A 24941-nucleotide genomic window follows, 5' to 3' on the forward strand; every position below is an offset into this window, starting at 1 on the left:
GCACTTGATGATTCTCATCTCTGCCAAAGGATCCCTCCAAGAAACATCCCTGTTTTCTCGGGGCAGCTGTCTCCAGTCACTGGCTGACCCTGACCTTCTTTCATTCTTGGTGTTTCTGGTTGCCAGTAATCTGGCTCTCCTCCTTGGAGCTAGCTGCACCTCCTCTTCTGTGTATCTTCTTTTTGGCTGGGCTCCTACATCCCTTCCTTCCACAGCCGCCCCAGCTGTGAGGAGTTGAGCAGTGAAGACTGTGCCAGCCCCACCCCCTAGCAGGGCTCTGCATGTGCCATTTAAGGGAAGAGGAATGTGGCTCCTGCCTGATGAGTCAGGGGCTGCTACCTCGGAGCAGGGGTGCTAAATAATTCACCACAGCAGCCTGCTCTGACATCCATCTGGGCCTGTCCCCTGGTGACCCCGAAGACACACCAGCAGGGTTCCTGCTTGCACTGGTGTCGTGGAGAGCAGGCAGCATAAACAAGGCAAGAGGCAAACCGCCCCGGCTGTCAGGGGCTCCGCAGGCCTCAGAGTCAGGGAAGAATACAGGCGGGGGGCGGGGGACTGATCCGCGGGTGCCGATCGCCGCTCCAGTCGGAGGGCTTGGGATGGTGCCTCACCGTCCTGACTGTGGTACGTTTACACTCAGACTGCATTAACGCTTTTTAAGAACCTGCTATGTGCTTGGTAACTTTGCCTGTATTATTTCATATAGTCCAGAAAGTCCATGAGGCAGAGATTGTTGGATGAGGCTCATGAGAAAAAGTGACTTGTCCCATTTCACACCGCTAATAATAAGGGGCAGAGTCAGGATTTGACCTTGGACACGTCCTGCCTGATACCCAGAGGTCCCTGGCCTTTGGGAACGTTTCTGTCTCCGCCAGACACTGGCTCTCCTGGTGGTTCAGACTCATGTTAGGTCAAACACGACCCGCTTCTCTGAAGGGAAGCAGGTTATGGTGGATAAGTAAACCTCTTCCACCGCTCCTTTCGTCTGGAAGTTCAAGTTCAGATATGTTTTTTGTAGTTTGGACTCTGCCTTCGCCTGGTCTTCTGTTGAGCAAGATGGTGGCTGGAAGACGGAGTTCAAAATGATAGCCTTGTTCCAGGAACTTCCTCCCTGAGGGAAGGTGAGGGTCTTCAGACAGGATTTCCACTTCTCCTCCAGGGCCTCGTTGAGCCTGGGGCTTGAGTCATGGGAGCACAGGCCTGGAGGAGCAGCGTGATGGATTAGAACAGAAGCAAACACTGGTGAGGCTTTTTCTCAGCCCAGCAGGTCAGAAAGACTTCGTTCTGTAGCTCTAAGAAGGTAATTTTGCATGATACATCCACATGAACAATCTACCTTCCTAGCCACTCTCTCATTAAATTCACGGATCACCCCAGTGTGATGGCTGAGCAGGTCTCTGATTTCTGTTTTACAGATAATCATAATAGTACCTAACACTTATTGAGTGCTCTGGGTGTGTGTGACACTGTGCAAAATGCCTTGCAAAGGTTGTTTGACCTCATACGACAAGAAAAGATATTACAATCAGTTCTCACCATTATTCACGTTTTTCAGAGGAGGCTTCTGAAGAATGGAGAGTTTAAGTAACTTGCCCAGTGGCACACAGACCACAAGAGCCAGAGCCCAGAATCAGACACAGGCTTCCTGATTCCATTTCCAGGACTAGTTCCATTATAGCAGGACTTTTTTTTCAAACCAGGATAAATTAGACGCCCTTTATAGCAAGCTATTTATAGATGTTAAAGAATATTTAAGATGAAAAAAGAGCAGAGGTGGAATCCAGCACAGAGGGTTGAGGGGTTGAGGGATATGTATGCCATAGCTATACTTCTCACTCTTTCTTCTCCATCAGTCATCTGCCTGACAACAGTCACAGGTGTGACAGTCTCCCAGGGCTGTGATCAGCTTCTGAGGGAACTGCAAAAAAATGTTCTGTGGAAATATAGGACTGCAGTTATCCATAACTGTCTCATGAATGAATCAGCAGCCATGGCAATTTATGGTCAGCCATGGCATACATAAGATAGGCTGCTGTTCATGGGTATTCCATTCGTTTAACCCATATTTATTGAAGACCTACTGTGTACCAGGCATTGTTCCAGGCTTTGAGGTTAGGGTGCTGACTGAAACTGACAAAACTCTGTGCCCCCCCCACCCGCTCACCACAGCATAGGGCGTACATTCTAGGGCTCTGTAGGGAATCAGAGCATAAAGCAACATAAACAAGTAAATCATATAGTGATTTAAGAGTGTGAAGTGCTGGACATTAACTTCAAAATGGCAGTGTGAGAAGCATGGCACACCCTTTAAATTAACCAGGGAAACAGTTGTTTGACTGCTGTAAATTATTTATTAAAAAAAAACAAGCATTTATGGTTTCGAAAAATTGTCCCAAGTGTATGCAACAAATGGAGAAACTGCTATTCAAGAAAATCTATTAAATCTTGGTAAGAACAGAGAGGGTATGGCATTTGAGCCATGACCCGCTCATCTCCCCTGTTCTCCCCCAACACAGATCGGTGTGATGGAAATTCTACTCTGGAAATATGCAGCCAAGAAGGTGGGGCTCCATCTCTCCCTAGATCTCAGTCTAGGGCCATGGTTTCCCCCTGGGAGGGACAACCTCAAAGACTGGCAACACCCTGCCTCTGCAGAGGAGCCCTACTTCAGTCAGATGAGATGGTGGAGCAATTTATGCTTCAGGGTCTGGTGGAAAACAGTAAGTAGAATAATCAGCTAGCAGTTAGCGGAGGCTAATAGCTGGGTGTGAATCCGATAAATAATAGACCAGCCGGGTGCTCAGGGAGACGGTGCTCCTGTCCTCTGAGGAGCAACGTCAGAGTGTGCACACTGCAGGGGAGACAGACTTCACTCAGCTTGACTAGCCAGTCACGAAGCAAATAAGCAAACAGCCGCAAACTCCTGGGAAAGGGAAGAGGGAGGCAGTGTGCAGAATTGCTACAGTGTATTATCTAAAATGTTCAGTTCTCAAAAACATATCATGAGTCATGCAAAGAAACAAAGTGTGATCCATACACATGAGAAAAAAGTAGGCAAAAGAATCTGTCTGTGAGGGGACCTAAATGTCAGATTTACCAGAGCCTTCGAAGCAGCTATTATAAATATATTCAGAGAACTATAGGAAACTATCTAAAGAACTAAAGGAAAGCATGATGACAGTGTCTCATCAAATAGAGGATATCAATAAAGAGAAATTATTCTTTTAAAGAATTATTTAAAAATGGAAATTTTAGAGTTAAAGAGTATAATAACTGAAATGAAGAATTTACTAGTAGATTTAATCTGGAGAAAGAAAGAGTCTGCAGACTTGAAGGTGAACCAGTAAAAGATTATTCTGTCTGAAGAGTAGGGAGAAAAAGAAAAAAAGAATGAGGAAAAAAAAAGCAGAACCTTTGAGAAATGTGAGATACCATTAAGCATACCGACATATGCATAATGGGACCAACTAAAGGAGGGGAAAGAAAAAAAAAGAAAAAAGAGAAAAAAATATTTGAAGAAGTAATGGTGGAAAACTTCCCAAATCTGATGCAAGATATTAGTCTATACATCCAATAAGCTAACGCACTCCGAGTAAATACATGAAAAGAGAGCCACACTGAGACACATCATAGTAAAAATGTTGAAAGGCAAAGAGAAAATCTTGAAAGCAGTAGTAAGAAAAAACAACCAATCGCATGTAAGGGAACCCTAATAGGGTTAATGACTGATTTTGCAGTCTTGACAAAGACATTGATAGTTCCTTAAAGTGTTAAACAGAGTTACCACATGACCCAGCAATTCCATTCCTAAATATATACCCAAGAAAAATGAAAACATACATCACAAAAACTTGGACACAAATGTTCATGGTAGCATTATTGATACTAGTCAAAAAGTAGAAACATCCCAAATGTCCATCAGTTGATGAATGGATAAATAAAATGTATATCCATACAGTGGAATATTATTCAGCCATGGAAAAGGAATGAAGCTCTCGTCTAAGCTGCAACATGGATGAACCTTGAAAATATTATACTAAACCAAAGAAGCCAGTTACACAAGGTCACATATTATATGATTCCATTCATATGAAATGTTCAGAATAAATTTCTAGAGACAGAAGGTAGACTAGTGTTTGCCTAGTGCTAGAACAGTGGGGCAAATGGGGAACGATTACTACTTGCTAAGGGGTTTCTTTTGGGGGTTAGTGAAAGTGTTCTAAAATTAGATTCTGATAAGGGTTGCACAACTCTATGAATATAGTAAAACCTATTGAATGGGTGAACCGTGTGGTTTATAAATTATCTCAATAAAAATTTGATTTTAAGGTTGCTAAGTGCTAAGGAGAAACATAAAGTAAGGAAAAGGTTTGACAGTATTAAGAAGATAGGAGGGAGGACAGTCTCAGATAGGATGGGGAGCCCTCACGGAGGTGACATTTTTAAGACTTGAAAAGATAAGAGAGTGAGCCGGGCTACCATCTGCAGGAGGAATACTTCAGGCAGAGGGAAGAGCAAGTGTAAAGATCGGGAGGCAGGCATGTGCCTGGTGTGTTCGGGGACCAGTGTTTGAGTGACAGCAGGGTGGAGAGTAGCAGGAGATGCTGTCAGAGAAATCATGGGACCTAGATCTCAAGGGCCTTGCTCTGAGATGGGCAGCATTGATAGGTTTTGAGGGGAAGTGTGACATGCTCTAATGTTTGTTTTCAGAGAATCACTATGGTTGTAGTTTTATGAATAGACTGAAGGGGGGCAAAAGTAGAGGCGAGATTTGATGGTGGCTTGCATCTCCATCCAGGAGAAAGATGGTGGCGGCTTGGAGCAGGGTGAGAATAGGGGAGGTGATGGAGTGATGTTAGATTCTGCGTACATTTTGATGGTAGAGCCAACAGGACTAGTCAAGGGTCACAAAATACTCAGTGTAAGGGGTCAGATAGTAACTGTGGCCATACCGTCTCTGTTGCAACTACTCAGTTCTGTCCAAGCATGAATGTAGCTGTAGACGATAAATAAATGAATGGGCAAGATTGTGTTCCAATCAAATGGTATTTGCAAAAAGATGAAGCAGACTGGATTTGGCTGGTCGGATGTGGTTTGCCAACTTCTGGATTAGCTGTCAAGGGCAAGAGGAAGAATAGAGTGAAGGGTGACTCGAAGGTGTTTGTTCTTAACCAGGAAAGATGGAGTTGCCATTAACTGAGATAGTGAATGCTGCAGATGGAGCACATTTGTGGGGGAGGGGGGTGGGTTTTAAGAACTGAGGTCTGGACTTGTTAAATTTGAGAAGCCTTTCAGACATCCAGATGTAGACGTGACATAGGCAGACGGATCTGTAAAGCCTTGAGTTCATGGAATAAGTCTGGCCATGGACATGGTGTTTAAGACCCTGGACTGGATCAAAGAAGTGAAGGTAGAGAGGGAAGAGTAGAGGTTCCAGGACTGAGCCCTGAGGTATTCCAGTGTTTAGCTGTCAGGGGGATGAGGAAGAACAGCCAGAGGGTAGGAGGGAAACCAGGAGAATGTGACATCCTGGAAGCTAGACGAAGAAAGTCGGAGAGGTTTACTCCGTCCTTTCCTTTCCCACTCACACAATCATGTTGCAATGCACATGAGCGGAGAGATGTTCTTACAGGAATAATCCTGAATTCCCTCTAATTTCTAGGCAGGAAAAGTCATTGTCAAACTTTTTATTCATTCAGCAAATATTCATTAGCTGTCAGGTCACCGGGTACTCTGCTAGGTGCTTGGAATAGAATGGTGAGCCAGAAAAGGCATGTCCGTGCCCTCAGAGATGCACAGTCTAGTTAGAGAGAGATGTTCATCAGGTAATCATTAACACTGAACATGGATGGACCAGAACTGCTAAGCAAGGTTGTAGAAACTGTGAAACAGGACACAAGTTCTAAAGGAAAGGACACACATCTACGACAGCAGAACTATTGAGTTTTGTACAAAGGAATGCATCTAATCTGGGGGACCAGGGAACCTTCTGCGTTTTTTCTCTGTTTTTTAATAATAAGTTAATTCCAACATATCGCATCCTGTTTGGGACACACCTGTTTTTTGTGGGGATGGCTGAGAACCTTTGAATTCGAGGAAGAAATATGGACTTGGTAATCAGACCCAGGACCAAATCTCAGCTGTGGGTCCTTGTGTCATTCTTTTATCCCCTTTGAACCTCATCTATCAGTGTGGGATAATCAGAGCTACGGTTTGGGATTATGGTGAGGACCAAATGAGATAAAGTGTGCAAAACACCTGGGATATAAGTCCTTCCCAGTCTTTGAGAAAGATAGTATGTCAGTTGGTACATCTGTGACACTCTGTGTTCCAGGATAATTTTCCTGAGACGGATCTCTGTTGCCAGTTTGCTATTTTATGAGGCAGAGTCTTTTTTTCAGTCTTTCTCCAGGGCATCCTCCGTTTTTTCCAGCATTCTCTCCCAAAAGAAGCATGCAGGGGCTTGAATGCCTGCATTTAGAAAGTGCTGGAAAACCAAAGCTTCCCTGTACAATCCGTGCCTGTTCTTCTGGTCCTTTACATAGAGAAAATTCAGCTTTTTATTCTGATGTTTAATGAAAATTAGTAGTTACAAAAAGCTGCTGTAATGAAGTGCAGCGTTCTTTACCTAAAACAAAAGTAATGTTTGCTAGCACATCATGTCACTTTAACAATATTTTCATGGAAATGTGTTCAAAACATGTTCAAATCATTGATGCAGTTTTTAATCTTTTGGGGGAAGGGAGCAGTCTTTCATTTTGATTTGCCCACACTTGCTTGTCTGTATTTCTCCTTTGAATTAATGTAATTAAAAGAGGATTAAAAGGCTATGTTAAAATTTTGTGCATTAGATTATTGGGATCAAGAATAATTAAAATGTATGAAATGTGGCTGATTCCTAAGATGGTGGAAAAAAAGAAAAGGAAGGCCTCTTTTTTGGATGGAAAGTGTGTCAGTTTATTTTTCACAAGATAGAGAAATGTGTCCATGGTCTGAGAAGCACTTATGATGATGGAATCTTATATAAATGGATGTGAAAGAAGGGGGTGCTGTGGTGAGGGGGTCATCCTTATGTTTAGCATGAACAATTTTATCATTTATGGTTGCATCTCTCATTCTTGCTCCCTTCTCTGAAAACCAAGTGAGGAGTAATAGTATATGCTACTGTAGTGTATATCCTGTTACATGCGAGGTACTCTACAAAGCACTGTATAGAAAGTGACTCATCTAATCCTGCCCAGACTTTGGTAGATAGATGTCTCCATTCTACAGATAGAGACACTGAGGCTTAGAAAAGGTGATGATGGGCTGTTAATTAGCAAGGTCATACAGCTAGGAGGTAATAGAGCTGGATTTCAGTGCAGGTCTTTTTGTTGGGCTCTTTCCAGGACAATGCCCTGCCTGCTGCAGGAGACAGATTATTATAGGCTTGAACTGGAAAAGTGGTTAGAATCGCTTGAGGAGGATCTGTTTTGAGCACTTCTATCTTATGAAGGCAGCTCCACCTTCAGGTGCCTTGTTTATCTTTACCTGCAGCATAGAAGCTTCACAAGTTTTCATTTATTTTCTGCTTACATGGATTAGATGTTGTTGCTTGGAAGTTAATAAAAATCGAGAATATTTTGTTTACTTCCTTTTGGGGCAAAACAGATGCAACTTTGATCTCTAGTATTCATTGAGGACGATTATCATTTCTTTGATGTTAAACATACCTTTGTTTTAAGACATTATGGGTTTAGAACATTGTGTTATTTTTTACAAATGAATTTACATGGCAAAAATTAAAATGGGCAGCTGTGATAGGCATTACCAGGGCTCCTCATGATCTGTTTTTCCTCTTATTTCTGGGTGTACAATTCCCAGCCCCCTTGCAGCTGGGTGAGGCCATGGGACTAGTTTAACCAACAGAAGTGATGTCACTCACCTGTAAGCTGAGGCACCTAAAAGCCTCTCCAGTTCTCTCTTCTTCTGTTGCTGTAACCTGGAAATGATGTGTTAAGATCACAGATAAACAAGAAAGAAGCAGACTAGATCCCTGAGTCACTGCTTGGAATGGAGGTGCCTGGAGAGGTTCTGGGCCTCCAGCCAACTTTGCATGAGTGAGAAATCAATTTTCTTTGTGTTAAATCACTGAGATCTATGATTGTTACTGCATAATAGCCTAGCCCATCCCAACTAATACAACAGTTCTTTGTCAGCCTCCTCTCCCTCATTTTGAAACATTTGCTGGATTTTGAAATCAGAATGTCAGAGAACTACTCTTGAGTAGATTATTTAAAACTGTATAAATCAATCTCTCCCTTTCTCTCTCTCTTTATATTATGTATCAATATGTGTGTGTATATACATGTGTATGTATGTATATATGTATATATACACACACATACATACTATAAAGTTTTAAAGAATATATTCTTTAAAAATATATAATATATAATATAAAATATATAATATATATTACATACTAAAAGTTCATAATCTAAAGAAGTTTTGTAATATGTTTTATAAGTTATATGATAATTTATAACATAAGTTTATAAGTTTTAAAGAATATATTCTTAAAAAATATGTAATATATAATATAAAATATATAATATATATTACATACTAAAAGTTCATAATATAAAGAAGTTTTATAATATGTTTTATAAGTTATATAATAATTTATAACATAAGTTTATAAGTTTTAAAGAATATATTCTTTAAAACTATATAATATATAATATAAAATATATAATATATATTACATACTAAAAGTTCATAATATAAAGAAGTTTTATAATATGTTTTATAAGTTATATAATAATTTATAACATAAGTTTATAAGTTTTAAAAGAATATATTCTTTAAAACTATATAATATATAATATAAAATATATAATATATATTACATACTAAAAGTTCATAATATAAAGAAGTTTTATGTTTTATAAGTTATATAATAATTTATAACATAAGTTTATATGTTTTAAAGAATATATTCTTTAAAAATATATATAATATAAAATATATACTTACAGTATATGTGTGTGTGTATATATATATTAATTAATTACACATCCTTACCTTTTTCTAAAGTAAAATAAACTTAAATGAACTTAAGACCCTTACTAATAGATAAGTGGTTTGAAACTTTAGTAATATAGTAGTTACGATTTCGCAATAGCAGAGCCAGAAGGTGCTAGTCTAAACCAGCCAGCACTGGTGCTGTCTTTTTCTTCGTAAAGTGCTCCTAAGAACAAAGGTGCTGCCACTACTCTGAGTGACCCAGGCCATTTCTTATCATCTCCGGATTCAAACGTCTTCCTTAGGTCCCAGTGAAATCCCTCTTTAGCTCCTTGAAAATCCATTCCTTCTTATTTTACACCTGTGGAGATGGAGATAAAAAACGGTTCATTATGACCGTCCTCATTAAAGCCCTTCATTTGGGAGGCCACAGTCCTTGTCATCACTTACCCTTCTCTTCTGTAAGCTAACCAGCGGTGATTCGATTACCCTTTCCCCATAATCCTCTAACAAGATTTCGACTAATGCTGGCTGGAATGGAAAGATGATGTGATTTTCTCGCATGTATGAAGCGGCCTCTTTGTCATTACCTGCCACTGTCCTGTTGGTCCTGCTCTGCCATCTTGTGCTCGTGCAGAGGAGTTTTGTTAATTCTGCACTTGTGCTAACACATTTCTCTCATATTTGTACCCTTCCTGCTGTGTCTGCAGCACCCTCTCTACCAGCTAAAATTTGACCTCGGCACTTTTAGCACGCTTTTCATTTATGGCTTCTGGATTTTGTGCCATGCTTAGTAAGGCCTTCCCCCCATAGCCTTGTTTTTTCATTCCCCTCCCCCCCACATTTTTTTTGACATTCAACGTGATTCACATCACACTCTTCCTGATTTCTGATCACTGCAGCCTCAACCAAGCTTGTCTTCCTTGTCTCTCTTCCTATATACTGTATGCAATTATGGTCATTTATATAAATATCGTATTGTGCTATATCAGTAGAAGGTTCTGAAGGTCTCATAGGCATAGCCTGTTCTCCCCTCCCCCACCCCCAAGAAGTTTGCTGTCATGAATGTGCAATTTCACTCTGTTGTGTAAAAACAGGGCGACCTTTGCCCCTATTTACCAGATCTCTGAAATTTCCGAAGTAGTTGTTGCCTCACCTTGTCTGATTCCTAACAGCGTATTTTCCAAAAATCCGGAATAGAATATTCTCCAGGATGAAAATAATTGTCACAAGGAATTATCGATCTCTGGATTTTGTGATTTCAGTCATCTTGTGCAAGAGTGGTGCACAGATCACCAGCTCCCCTACCTCTAAGCTGCACTCACAGAGCACATGCTGTCAAAAGGACGTTGGCAAAGTGATTTTGCACCCTCCCCCTCCTGACTGCAATCAGACCTTCGAGAACTCTGCACGTGCACCTATCATAATATGCATCACACTCTAATTGCTTACGTAATTGTCTTCCCCTCTTCCCCTCTCATTTCTAAGCTTTTTTAGGCAGGCCCCATGTCTTTTTTGGTCACCATGATGTCCCTAAGGGCTAACACACTGACTGACACATAGGAGCTCATTTAATGAGTAAATGGTTACATGAATGAATGGGTGAAGGACCCATGCTTCCCAGAAACACAGTTATTTTGCTCTATTGTGCAGATTCAGAAGGAGAGACCCCTGAGGCTTCTTAGTCATTTCTCTTGCTTCCCAGTTTCATAGCCATTGAAAAGTATCTGTGTTGCTTCATGGAGAAAGAGTGTGTCAGCAGCTCACCTACATTAGGTGAACTTTTTGAGTCATGCCCTAGGAATGGGGAAGATTTGGCAGTCTTCTGTTTACCCACTTCCTGCTGACTTTTGAACTTTAGTCCTTAACTAGTTAGTGCCAAAGTGAATAGTAAAAAGTCATCACTTCCACTACCAGTGGCTAAAATTTGCTGTGTTCTGGGTTCAGTGCTAAGGACTTCACACTGAGGATCATTTGATCTTCAAAACAGCCCTGCAAGTGTAGGCCCTATTATTGTCCCTCCTGTTATAGATAAGAACCTCAGGCCCCCAATCAGAGAGTTAGCAAATGTCAGAGCCAAGGTCTGACCGCAGGCACTCCATTCCAGACCCCATGTCATATCATCCCCTCTTATGAAATGGACGGTCACGTGTCAGATCTACTCCAGGTGAAGATGAATCTCTTTTCACTCTCTGCTCTGCTTTCCTCTTCATTGCTTCCCTGTCCGTCACTTGTGAATTGCTTCTCATACTTCTCGTATGATCACACCGATAATAAGTACATCAGAGAGGCTCATCTTCAGATGAAGAAACTGGGGCATAGAAAGTTGAAGTGACTTGTCCATGGCCACACCGGAGTAGGGTGTCACTGCTTTCCCTTGGCCATTGGTGGCCCTAAACTGGTATATTTGGTAATCTCCTTATTGAAGGATACTGTGGTTCCGGGGAACCATCTGCTTCCCCACGTGCTCTGAGTTCCGTGTGATGGAGACCTATAGCAGAGTATAACTCACTCGCTTGTATTCAGTTTCTATTAGTGAAAAGTTATTCCAGGTCCCGTGATTGTCACCATGAAAGGTCTTCTGTGAACCAGAGAGAAGCAGTTTGAAAGAAGTTATTAAGCATTATTAATACAATTATGCATAGCAAAGGACATAATTTAACTTCCCCACATCCAACAAAGAAATTCATTTGAAGCTTCAGGAGCTCTAGCTGGAAGGGCAGAGCTCATGGGGTGGGTTCTTCAGGCGGGGAAGTGGGGAGTATGGGCACGGAGCCGTGCTGGCTGCTTTGTCCTCGGGGACACTTCTGCACATGATGGGATACACCTCTCTCCCAGCCTCCCCAGCTTTTCACTCACCTTCCACCTGAGGACCCCACAGCGTTTCCTTATCACAGGCACAGAGTCCAAAGAATTGGCTTGCTCTTGCCTCTCCCCTGGCCCAGCATACTGCATAGGCAACATTGAAAGAACAATTGATTTTAAACAATAAAAGATGACCACAGAAACACTCAGAGGAGAGATACAATGGCTATCCTAGTGGAAGGAAAACCTTAGTGAATTTTTCTGACTTCATCGAAAATACCAGAAATAACTGTTATTTACTGTTACTGGTATTGTATCCATTCTTACCGCAGTTCCACTCAGTATCTTTACTTCATTGCACTAAAGCTCAGAGCAAACACTGTACCTATACGCAGTCCCTAGAACAGCTCATGGCACAGAGTTAGGTGCTCAGAAAGTATTTATTGAATGAAGGGATGGTACAGATGAAGAAACTGAAGACACCAAGTGTTAAAGTGACTTGTCCAAGGTCACATCTCTAGCAGCCAACAAAGCCAGGATTCAAACCCAGGGCTACCCAATACTATAGAGTTCTTTCTTCCTGATTGCTTGGATAGGCCTCTTTGTTGGTACAGGAAGATGGAGATTGGAGACCCAAAGATCTTTAACAAAGTCATGGACTGAGGTCCAGGAAATGTGAGTTCTGGCCCACCGTTGCTGAAATCCCTGTGTGGCCTTGGAAAAGCCTCTTCTCCACTCAGAACCTCAGTTTCCTAATCTGTAAAATGGAGAGATGGAAGCAGTGTGTTCTAAGGGTCCAAGGGTCCTCAGAAGCCCCTGGGCAGGTTTATGCTTTGTCATCTCTCATGCTTACTTGGAGCTGGGGTCAGGGGTTGACAGAGGGGGCTAATTCAACACCCAAGCACGTGAGGAAAGCAGTCATTTGTGTTTTATCTCAGAGGTGCAAAAAAATTCAAGGTTGACATAGTCCCAAGCCAGCAAATACCCTGAAATGAAAGTTGGAGAGAGAAAAGAAAGTAGAGGCATTTGGAGGGGGGGAAAAAAAAAAGGCTCTGATTCCACGCCTGGGTTGGTGTAGCATATAATCTGAAACAGGTGCTCAGGTTTATAACTGTGCCCAGGTCTGATCCCTGGCACATAAGAGCACAGCCTTTAAAAGAAAAAAAAAAAAAAAAAAAAAAGGCGTGTATCTTTAAAGCCTCTCTTCTCTTATGTGATATTTTTGTACCCCTTTGGAGGTTGTGTCGCTAGGGCCTTTGCATCCAGCAAAGGCTTTCTTCCCCTCTTCCTGGCTTGGGGATTATTGATTTGGAAGGCGAGGCTAATTTACATGTAAATAAATCTCAGCGCTGGGCAGAGGGGACGGGACATCCAGATGCCTCGACTGACTTGCTGACGTCACGGCTTCATTAGCATGCGGAGGATGCGAGCACTGCAACAGCGACTTCGGCACCACCAGCAGCTCCGCCGACTGTTATTATTATTTTTTGGCGGAGCTGCACGTTTCCTGGTTCAGTATCTTGGGCTCCGCGACCAGCTGACTGGTCTCCCCGGGGTCTGGCTCAGGATCAGTTGGTGACGCTGAAGCTTCGGTCTGTGACTTCCTGCAGATTGTCATGAAGAAGGGGAGTTAAGACGAAACTGGGGTTCTCAGGAAGGCGATCGGATCCGAAGGGAGGGAAGAAGTCACACTTTTTCCTCTGCCTGGTGGATCCCAAGAGGGGCTCGATCCAGCAGTGTTGTTTCCGTGAGCGAATGCAGAGCAGCCCTGGCTTGAGCCTGCTGCTGGCTTCAGGAAGGGTCCAGATGTGGAGAAGGGTTTCCAGAAAAAGATGCTTTGGCTGCCTGCAGTCCTGCTTGCATTCTTAGAAGCCAGACCCAGGGGAAAAGTGAACTGGGGCAATTGACAAGCTCAGAGGGTCTGGCGGAAGCTTCCATCCAGACTGGGAACTTCACCCTCCCTTGAGGTAGGTAAGAAATTTATTCGAATTCACAAATAGAACAACAGCGTATTTTCTAGGAAGGATGAGACAGCTAGATCTAGAAGCTTTGCATGGGGGGGGGCAGGACATGGGGGCTCCGTTATCTTGCCAGGTGGCTGTTTTCCATGGCCCTCTGGCACCTCTTCCCTTTTTATGCTTATTCGAAAGCTCAATTGCAAAGTGACATTTCACAGCTCTAGGAAGTCCTGAAGAAACACTTACGTCTTGGTGCTTTAGAAGCAGCTTTTCTCTAAAAGAAGTGTAGCTAGCCTTAAAAAATAATCATACTAAAAGGGGAGAGGGCTTAAAAACAAACCACGCACCTGGCTGTGTTCTTGCATTTCGGCTCAGGATGTCAGAAACCATTAGAGGCTCTGGGAAGTGAAGACTTAGCTGAGACTTCCAGGTGAAGAAATGGCGCTGGAATTATTTAGGTTGAATTTTAGCCAGTGCTTTCAGATTAGAAATGGTGACAGAGCTCCAGAATATGACTGCACAGCCTGGCTGAAACACATGACTCAGTGCGTTCTCTGCATTGGGTTTCTTGGAAGAGTGTTCACAGTTAGCTCTCCTTGCTCTTGGTTTCTCCAAAGCCAATCACAGCATTACTAATCTGCCATGGAGGTCTTGCGATGAAATACAGATTTTTAATCCCATTATTTTTTGTTATGTGGTCTTAGAATATGCTGGGGTCTCATGGGAGTTTTATGAACCATAAATAATCCGAGCTTGGCCAAATCACACTGGACTAAGTGATCTGTACCAGCTGTGATGCCGTCCGCTGGTCCAGGCGTGGCTCTTGTATAACTTCGGCACGTATGTGATTTCCCCAGCGAGAGAGTTCTGCTTCTATTCATTGCATCCATGGCCACAGTCAGGGGAGGGCTCCAGTGTGCTGTGACGCTGTAGACAGGGACTGTCAGGTACCAGAGCTGCAGCTTGCAAGGCTGCAGTTTGCTCAAGTATCTCTTCCCAGAGAGTGTTTTAAACCATCTCAGTGAGACTTAAACTAAATGAAGCAGCCTGGTCTCCTTGCTGGAGGCTGAATTGGCTGCTCTAATCCTGCTTCCCAGAAGGCTTACTGGCTGCTGATGGCTTTCACAGATTGGTCAGGATGAGTGTCCCCTTGGGCTCCAGAGTAAGTCACAACTCTAACGGAATTACTGTATTTTGGAAATTTGGATTTTAATGCCTCCTTGAGTGCTTGTAAAGGTTTTGCCTTTCCATCAAATGCTCTTTCCCCTTGGAAATTCTTTTTTTAATGTGAAAATTAAAGCATGTTGGCTCCATCAGGCATTACAGTCTGTAAACAATCGTGGGACCGCCAGAAATTGTAAAACAGCATTGTTTGAAATGGCAGGTTTGTAAAGGTTCACCGTGCAACGTAGGGGAAAAAAATTGGAAGGAAGGTGCATTCATGGAAGCTTAAGGAACGAACAGGGAATTTAGAGGTTAGGCAGTAGGGGATGATGTTTATCATCAAGGGCTCAGACTCTGGATTCAGAAAGAGCTGAAAATACTTCGAGCTGCCTTTCTGGGTATTGTTTCCTGTGTATATCATGAGAAGAGCAATAGAACCAATAGGCAGGGTGTAAGGATTCGGTGAGACGACATACAAAAAGCACCTAGCACAGTGCTAGGCACATAATAAATGTTCCATAGAGGTTAACTAACTATTCCTGTGGTGGTGGTTGTGATTGTTACCTTTTTATCATCTTTATTCTAAGCGTCGTTGCTAAAAAATAAGACAGTCCACTGAAAAGGCAATATCCTCACATCCGTTTGTGTGCAGAGAGGTTTAGCCAGCAGCAAAGGTGCCATCTTCAGTCACTGCAAGGTCCCAAACCATTCCCACTCAAAGGAACTTTCCACTATTTCAACTCTATGGACTGAGTTGACAGAATAAAGTGTATTGTCCGGGCTACTGTATTTTGCTAAACTAAAAGTGTCGGGATGGTAGAATGAAAATCATCTAGCATTAGCTGGGGTTCAGGCACCCTTTTTTTTTTTTTTTTTTATAAATTATTATTATTATTTTTTATTTTTGGCTGTGTTGGGTCTTCGTTACTGCGCGTGGGCTTTCTCTAGTTGCGGTGAGCGGGGGCTACTCTTTGTTGCAGTGCACAGGCTTCTCATTGTCGTGGCTTCTCGTTGCAGAGCACAGGCTCTAGGCGTGCAGGCTTCAGTAGTTGTAGCACATGGGCTCAGTAGTTGTGGCTTGCGGGCTCTAGGGCACAGGCTCAGTAGTTGTGGCGCAGGGGCTTAGTTGCTCTGTGGCATGTGGGATCTTCCCGGGCCAGGGCTCGAACCTGTGTCCCTTGCATTGGCAGGCAGATTCTTAACCACTGCACCACCAGGGAAGCCCCTCAGGCACCCTTAAAGAAGGTCTCCTGTTTGGCAGCTGACAAGTCTCCTGTAGAAAGCTGCGGACTCCAAATTGGAATCAGTGCATTTCTGGATTTCTGTACACGTTTCTCCTCTGATCCAACACTGCATGTGTGAGAGGCCTGCCTTTTCTTTCCACTTTCTGTGCAGTGCGGACACTAAACATTTTCTCCTTCACGGAGGCCTTTAAATATGGCTTCACCTGCTGGATGGCTCCTCGGAAGTTCCCAGGCTTCATTTATGCCACCGTATGGGTGACTTTAGCTTATGGATCGGCTGTTAAGGGAAAAGAATGGGCCTCCCTTGCTCCCCTGCCTGTGACCCAGCCCTCTGCCCTTGATTTCTGTCCACAGACAAGACCCATCCTTGCTAGGCTTTCGCCCTTCCTCTCTTGCCAGTGAGCATACTTCAGTCATGCCGTTTGACAGCTGTTTATCCCTTTCCTTTCAACGTCTTTCTTTTAAATTTAGATGGACTGGAACTCCAGTGCAGAGGTCTGAAGGACAAATTAGAAGTGAGTTAAAGGAACCAGAGGAGTCTGGCATGAAGTTCTTTCTCCAGAAACTCAGAATTGGGAGTTGATCACTCCAGATTGCCATGGTCTTTAGTAAAGTAGTGTTTTGCATGGAGAATCATAATTATCCCTTGATAATAGCCCACCCGCATTGCCTCCTGATCGTATACGTGACCTTAGAGCCTAAGCTCTCTGAACTTTGGTTTCCCCATATAAATATTAGAAATAGGGACTTCCCTGACGGTCCAGTGGTTAAGACTCTGCACTCCCAATGCAGGGGACATGGGTTCAATCCCTGCTTGGGGAGCTAAGATCCCACCTGCCGCATGGCACAGCCTAAAATTAAAAAAATTTTTTTTAAATATATTAGAAATAAATTTCCCTGGACTCGTGGGACTCATGGGCTTGCTGGGGAATGGTGGCTCCACCGCCCTTGCCCAGTTCCTGGCTCGTACTAGGTGTTAGACTTTCCTTCCTTCTGCTGCTGATGATTTTGGTATTTCCCATTGGATCCCAACCTGTGAACCACAGGGGGCAGTAGTTTCCATATTCATTCAACAGAGGAAACTGAAGGCCAAAGAGAGAACGTAACTCACCCTAAATGACACAGCTGGTGACAAATCCTGGTACCCAGTGTAGTGCTTCTCCTACTACACATGGATTGCAAACGCTCCAGGTTTGAACAGGGCTCTTAACCCCTCCCTTCTGTATTGCTCGCCTTGAATTAGCAGAAACCTCAGAAGCCAAAGGCATGGTCTTCTCTCTTCTCTGTTGTTTTCAAACACCCAAGAATCAAAATGCTCTGTCCATCAGACAGGAATTCTGGGTGGCATTTGGGTGAGGACTATTCTTTTGTGCTTGACGATCTACTAAAACTTTTCTCTCTTCACTCCCTCCCTGATTGTCGTGCTTATAAGCGGGTCATTGCTGGTGACCATGAACTATTGCAGGCTAAGAAGCTTGAGGGCTAGGCATTAGCAAAATCTGTTTTCCTCATTAATGCTCTGGGCTGACACTTGGCACTTTGCTCTTGTCCCAACCTGGAAAGGTTTTTAATGAAATGTTCTCGTTTTTATATCTTGTCCATGTGTGTGTGGAATGTGTGTGGGTAGAGGGGGTGTGTTTGAATGGAGCAGGGGAGAAAATGTTGGATAAGATCACACCGAGTTTCCAGCATCATGAGTCCGCAGTCTCCACTGGGGACCTGGACACTGATTTCGGAGACTTGGCTTTCTTTCTTTCTTTTTTTTTTTTTTTTTTTTGGCATGTTGTTTGAGCAGTTCTTTGTTCGGAGTCTGAAATCCAGAGGCCTGCTTCTTCCATTATTTCCCTGGGGACAAGGCAGAGGCAGAAAGAAGCGGGCATGCGGGGGAGAGGCGGTGGAGGGGGGAGATGTGGAGAGAGAGAAGCGGAGAGATTGGATGGAGGAGTTAGGAGGAGAGGGGGGGAGGGAAGCAGCTGGGAGAATATCAGAGCAATCTCCAAACCACCATGAAAGTGCAAAGCTGAAGTTCCCTTTGGGTGAAGTCACAACTCAGAAGACAAGCACCCTGGCTGTACTTCAGCTAGAAATACCTCTACCCATCTGTCCTACAGAACCCATAGTGCAGCCATTTTAAATTCTAAAACCCTACATGGGGCTAAACACAGCAAGAATTTTCCACCACAGCACCATGGCCTATTTTTAAAAATGCATTTATTCAAAAGAGCACATCTTCAAGTACAGTATGAGCCTGCCTTTCCTTGGTGGGTGTGTAGGGTACACTTCTGGCACGCATTTGGCTGTAAAGTCCATAAGGATCAAGTCGGCCGAACTGGAGACTCAAATTTTATGAGAGCTGACATAGAGGAGACACAACACTGTCGAGAGCACAGAATCCAGAGGCATCACTGGTTGGAAATGGAAGCATCAAGGGAGTCAGGCCTCGTTTGAGAAAGTGTGACCAGAGTCTTGCTCACTCAGGACAGTAGCGTGATCCTTTAGGAAGAAGGAATAATGGTGATTTCTGATACCCCCTTCTTCCTGGTCCTGGCAATTGTGCATAAACCATCCTGGGGTGCTGGAGGGATTGCAGGCACCATTTTTCCCCTGGGATGTGGGATAGAGATGGAGTCCAGGTTGGTACCTTTTACAGGCCAGCGCTGTGTCTGTCTCAAAATAGACGGTGACTTGAGTTACCTCCATTTGCCTCACATTGGGAGTACCATTGGCCTCAGCTCCCCCATCCCTCCTTGGTTTTTAAAAATCAAACCTTACACGTAGGATCCAGCCCCATCCAGGGTTAAAAGTAACTGGGACGGGAATTCTTAGCATTTCATTTCAGCTGGGCAGGATGCCATTTTTCCAGCTCTTTTCTTGCCATCCATTCATCAGTATGAGTCCTCAGAGATGCTTGTTCATGAAAGTTCCAGGACTCAACTGAGAAACAGCTATACTTTCTGTGGTCACAGGGTCAGATATTTTTCAGGATAGCTGTTAGTGTATATGTCAGTGTATGTTCTGGGTATCTATGTGTCTGAAATAGTTTTTGTGTTAGTGCTTGTGTGAATATGTAGAACAGGTAATAAGTAGCATAGGTTAAACACTTACCATGTTCTAGTTGATGTGAAGGGTGCTTGACATACCTTGCCTTGTTAATTCTTATAGCAATTACACAGCTAGATATTATTAACTCTATTTAGTAATGGAGAAACCAAGACTCCTAGAAGTTAAGTAACTTGCCTGACGTTACACAGATAAGAAAGAGTAAAGCTGGAATTCAAACCCAGGATAATCATCCTCCAAAGCTTGAATGATGTCCACCATTCTGGGCCTCCTTACACTTTTTACTGTAATGTATTATGAATGTTTTTTCTTTGCCTTCTAGATCTTCTCTGTGGAACCCTCATGGGAGAAATACCTCATTATGTAGCCACTGATTTAAAATCCTTTTGCTGGATCTTTTGGTAAAATTGGCAACAGCCAAGAGACTGTATCAGGTACAAAACAGAACCGAGTAGCTTGTTCACCTCCAGCTTTGAATGTGGCTTTTAGAATGGCAGTGTGAGGTTTGTTGGAAAGTCAGTTAAGACACACTCTGATGAGCAGTAAAAGCTCCGGGCGAATGGAAGCAGCCCTTTTGCTGGACTAGAGGGAACTGGGTGATTCTGCTGCGAGGCTAGTGGGATCTAGAGAGGGGGCCAGGCTTCTTGGCTTTTGATTGCCCGTTGCATGCACATCAGGCGCTAACTAGAAGGTATGTGCTTCCCCTTTCTGAGCCTCAGTTCTTTCCTCCCTAAAATGTAGGTCCTGAATTAGATGGTCTGTAAGTTCTCTTCCAGCACTGACCTGGATGAGTATGAACTTTCAGAAGGAATTCAGCCTTGTCGGTGGAGGCGTGTGATTTGTACCATCGGCTGCTCTTGGGCGGAGAACTGAAAGGTCAGGTTTTATATCTGGACCTGACCTCTGTGTGTTGTGAATATGCGCTGGAATATGAGAAGCGGTAGCCCTCCAGAGAGTGACTCGGAGCTTCCTGCAAAAACCTCTGACCTTTGGATATTTCAGACTAGTGCAGAGGCGGGTGTCTGCATCCCTCAGTGTGTCGGTGCCGCTCATTCACTCTCAGAGGCCCTCTGGGCTGTGTCACGTTTGCGAGCATCCTGCAGAGCGCCTGAGACCAAGACCTCTCCAGTTTAATGTGTGTACACCTGGGGGTGTTGATGAAATGCAGACTCTGCAATTTTAGCAAGCTCCCTGGTGATGCTGGTACAGCTGCTTCTCAGCCAGCCTTGTAATAAGCACTGAGGGCTGCACAGGGAAGGAAGTTTGACTAAATTCACAAGGCCCAGGTTCGAGTCCCAGTTGTGTCATTCCTTATCGGAGTAAACCTCAAATAGATCTCTTAGCTGCTCTGTGACTCAGTTTCTCCTTCTGCGGAGTAATGAAAGTAATTAATAACTAACAGTTAATGACTGCTTACTGTGTGCCTGGCACCATGCTCACTATTTTTTTATGTGCTGTCTCTTAACTAATTCTCATAATAACCTTATGAGGTAGGTTCTCTTATCAGCTGCATTCTATAGAAGCTAAACACAGAGAGGTTGAACAACTTGCCCAAGGTCGCACAGCTAGTAAATGGCCAAGCTGGGATTTGAATTCACATCATTTGACTCTGAAGCTTGCACAACTTGTAGAAATGATAGATGTGAACAATCTTGGAACTTCTGTGTGTTATACAAGCATACCATATAAATAAATGCATTTATTTGTATGATATGTATTATTTATAAATGTTTAGCACACCTGAAATTATAAGAAGCTGGTGTTTCCCAGATGGGATGGTATTGTTTTTAAGGGAAAAAAATATTCCAATTTGTATTAACTAAAGTCAAATGCTTTGTGAAGTTTCGAAGAGCACAGGTGTTTGCGCTCTTGTCTTGGGTTGTTCAGCTAGGAAATAAAGTGTCAGCTAAGAGGAATGGGAGGTTCTGATTAACTGAATTTCTGGCTGTTTAGAATTAAATCCCATTTTGTTTTCAATCTTGTTTTTGCAAATTTGGACAATATATGCAATCACTTTTCTGCCTTACAGAAAAGCACAGTTACCCGACTGACTGTGTCTTGTGATTGAGGATATGGCAGCCATGTAAATTATTACCCTGAACACGACTTTCCTGCAAGTGGATTGATTGTGGGTTGATTGTGAGCATCATCTGAGTTTGATATCTCACCGCTCACTGGACCCCAGGCTGTGATCTAGCAGGATAAACAGATGTCTGCTTTCTTCCCTCACCCCTCCTTGTTATTCCTCTAGAAGCTTCTATTTGAATGACAGAGGAAATCTTCAGTGGGGAAAAGTATTCTTATTTGCATGTGTACCCATGCTTGAACCCCATTCTTAGAAATGTCCCAATCTTAGTAGGAGTATGGCAGATACCTAGCACCTGCATCGCCAGGCCCCCATCTCCCTCGTCCATTGTGGACCTCACTGATGACACACCACACTCTTGTTGTCAAGCTCCAGCACCACTTCAGAATCCTACTCAACACAGCAATCCAGGTAGCCTGTATGCATCAGTTGTAGTTACCCTAAGAGATTTAACTTACATGTCATGTCTACCCTTGGACACTCCCTGGAAGTTGATTCTCCTTTTTTTTTTTTTTTTTTGGCCATACTGTGCAGCATGCGGGACCTTAGTTCCCCGACCAGGGATCAGACCTGCGCCCCTCAGTGGAAGCGTGGAGTCTTAACCACTGGACTGCCAGGGAAGTCCTGTTCTCCTTTCAATTTAGTAAATATATATCAAACACCTATTAATTGCTTAGGCATGCTGAAAAGAAATTCTGTTTTCCACTTACTCTGCATTTATTCTTCCTCCCCAAAGTGGATGGCTTGCAAGCTTTTTGAAAGTTTTAGTTAGCTGAATTTTTAGTTAAGGTTTTCATAGTTTTTTTTTTTTTTTTTCTTTCTCTGGGATCTACATCCTATTGTTCTGATTAATATGGTGACCATTCTTAAGGTTCCCGTCACTTTTCATTACCAAGGATGTAGGGTCTTTATCCAGCTTCCCTGCTCTGATGCTTCCAGAGGAATACCTGCTTTACAATGAACTGTTTCCTGTAGGCCTCCTCTGGGCAGCTCAGCCATTGGCTAGGTGGCCAGTGCATATGCAGTGGCTGCTCTTGGCTCACAGCCGTGATGCCCTCAGCTAAAGCCCTCTCCTGACAGCTTATCTATCAAGATTCAGGAGTTCATTTAAATTACTGCCTAAGTCTCCTACTTGCATTTGAGGTCATCATCTCAGAAGTCACCTGGAGAGCCTGTAAGGACTAGAAGCTTGCCACCAACTGGGACAATGAATCCCCTACCCTAAGCCCCTCCCCTGCTTCCTGTGCAGGTTGGGCCACCACTTCGAAACACCTGCCTCATTAGGAAGCAGGGTGAAAATGCAGAGCAAAGAATTCACATGTGCCTGTCTCAACAGCAGGAGCTTGAGTTCTTGCTTGAATGGCTTCTGAAAGGCAAATAGCAACCTAATCACTGGGCTTGATTTTGATCAGACTAGCTTGAATCCTGCCTTCCGTTCACCTTGTCAATTGGGCTGCGTAAACACCAGTGTGGTTTGCCCTTGCCATGCTTAAAAATTGTTTTCAATCCTGTATCATTGAATTTCTAAGATTCAGCATCCTAAGTGGTTGTGATGATATCGTGTGCCATTTTGAATTTTTAAAAGAAAACAGTGCAAAGAGTGAGAAATAGAACATCTGCAAGATATAAGGCACTGTCTCTGGGCCTGTGAGGAATAGCAGAGAAGACCTTTTACACTTAGCCAGTTCTCTAAACCAGGTATTTTTAACTCAGGACCCACAAGCACCAAAGGACCAGCAAAGATTGATGAACTTTTTGAAATTAAATGCAGAATTTTCTATGAATGTATGTATGTTCACCTTTTTAAGGGAGAGGATCCCGCCTTTCATCAGATTCTTAAACATGTAAAGTCACCTGAAAGGTTAATAAGAAGTGCTAGATTGGATGGTAGATGGTTGTAAACTCATCCAGGAAACTCTCCTAAGGTTAACTTGGGACTGGAAGACACTATCCTTTGGCCCTATAGAAATACATCACTGTTCTGCACAGCTACCCAGGAAATAAGATGAAGCTCTGTGGAGTTGGAAGGAGAATTACCTGGTTCTCTTCCATTTTATAGATGGGTAAATTGAGGGCTGTAGTCTCAGATGCCAAAGCCACAAGAGTATTTCTTTCTTCTCTGTTTCAGATACTTTTTATTATTCACTTAACAGTTCAACAGTTTTTTCTGAACATTTACTTTAGGTTAAACTGGGGGTTTTCAGTCTTTCTATATTCAAGGCATTCTTTCAAATATTGGACATTTTGCAATACACTTAGTGGAATTAAGTTACACTGCAGTTATGGTATACAGTTCTCGGTTGTTCTCAACATAAATATGTTCTTCTCTGTCCTAACTTTCCTTTGTGTTGTTTAATCCCGGAAGAAGACAGTCTTTCTTTGGTGTGGTTTTGATGATGTACTACTGATCACATAGTTAAATCACACTGTACATTTGGCATCATTTTAACAATATACATTTTTAGTAATTCCATAAAATAAATATTAAAAAGTGAAAATTTTACATATTGTTCTATCTTCTTTGTGTGCCCATGAAGCGTTCAGCCTCTAGTTGAGAACTGCCAAGCTAGATTCTGGGCTGGGTATTAGAGATTCAAAATTTTAAAGAACTACCTACTGAATGCTTATTGTTCTAGGTACAAGGTAACCTCCTTGAGCTTTTGGAAGTTATATTATCGTGGGAAAAACATTTAATAGATACAGCAACAGGTAAAATAGTTTCTGACAGTGACAAATGTTAAGAAAAAAATTAAAGGATAATAGAATGGAGAGTGAATGAGAAGGGAAGGTGGGCAATTTTTTTAGGATTCTTGGTGGAGGTGCCTTTGAGTGATTACATGGATAATGAAAAATAGACCAGCTCATAAAGAGCTCAGGGTAGGATGCTCCAAGCAGTAAAACAGCCACTGCAAAGATCCTAAGAGAGGGATGGCCTTTGCACACACACAAGCACAAAGGACAAACAAAAGGTCATTGGGCTCAAAAAAAAAAAAAAAAAAAAAAAAGGTCATTGGGGCTGAAACATGGTAGAGAAGGTAGGGAGTGGGACAAAATGAAGTTGGAGAGACAGGAAAGGGCCAGATTAAATTGTATCTCGGAGGCCAAGGTTAGGGAGTGTGTAGTTTATTCTAATTGTAGTGGGAAGCCAGTGGAGCTTTTTAAGCAGGGGAGTTGAGTGTTATCGCCATTGTTTTAAAAAACAAAACAGTTAGTAGAAAATAGATTCTAGAAAGGAATGAGTGGATACAGGGAAGAATAAGTAAGCTGTTGCCATAGCCCAGGCAGGAGGTGATGGTGAATTGGACTAGAAGGGTAAAGGTAGAAATGGTGAGTAGAGGTCACTCATCCCATGCACCAGGGGAGTCCACAGTCTGGGCTGTTGTTCAGCTCAGCCAAAAGCACGTGGGCCTTGCTACATCCCCAGGTTTGGGGGTAGGAGGTGCATCTAGGGGACATACATCCTTCAAACGTCACCTTGTCAAATCTGAATATAACAAACTCTTAACTATTTTCAATGTCTCACTTCTGTAGACCATGTGAATTCAATTCATCCAGGGCTTCTTTCCAATAAAACATGAAACCAGGAAACGTTATTTTCTTTCTCTGTACTTGCCT

General features: G+C 42.9%; 1 protein-coding gene across 4 annotated transcripts in view; it reads left to right on the top strand.

The window, feature by feature from the left end:
* Positions 1-24941, top strand: part of PRICKLE2 (prickle planar cell polarity protein 2) — a 358862-nt gene that overhangs the window by 198357 nt on the left and 135564 nt on the right. The window contains exon 1 of one of the 4 annotated variants that reach the window (XM_082344702.1): positions 13600-13785. The exons of 2 other annotated variants lie outside the window; for them this stretch is intronic. The gene's annotated coding sequence lies outside the window, so the exon portion shown is untranslated. Of the gene's footprint in view, positions 1-13599; positions 13786-24941 lie in introns of those variants that run through there. One more of the 4 variants, XM_082344701.1, reaches the window with a different exon arrangement.

Source organism: Balaenoptera borealis (genome assembly GCF_965194805.1).
Source record: "Balaenoptera borealis genome assembly, chromosome: 12".
In the NCBI taxonomy this organism is placed as follows: Eukaryota; Metazoa; Chordata; class Mammalia; order Artiodactyla; family Balaenopteridae; genus Balaenoptera; species Balaenoptera borealis.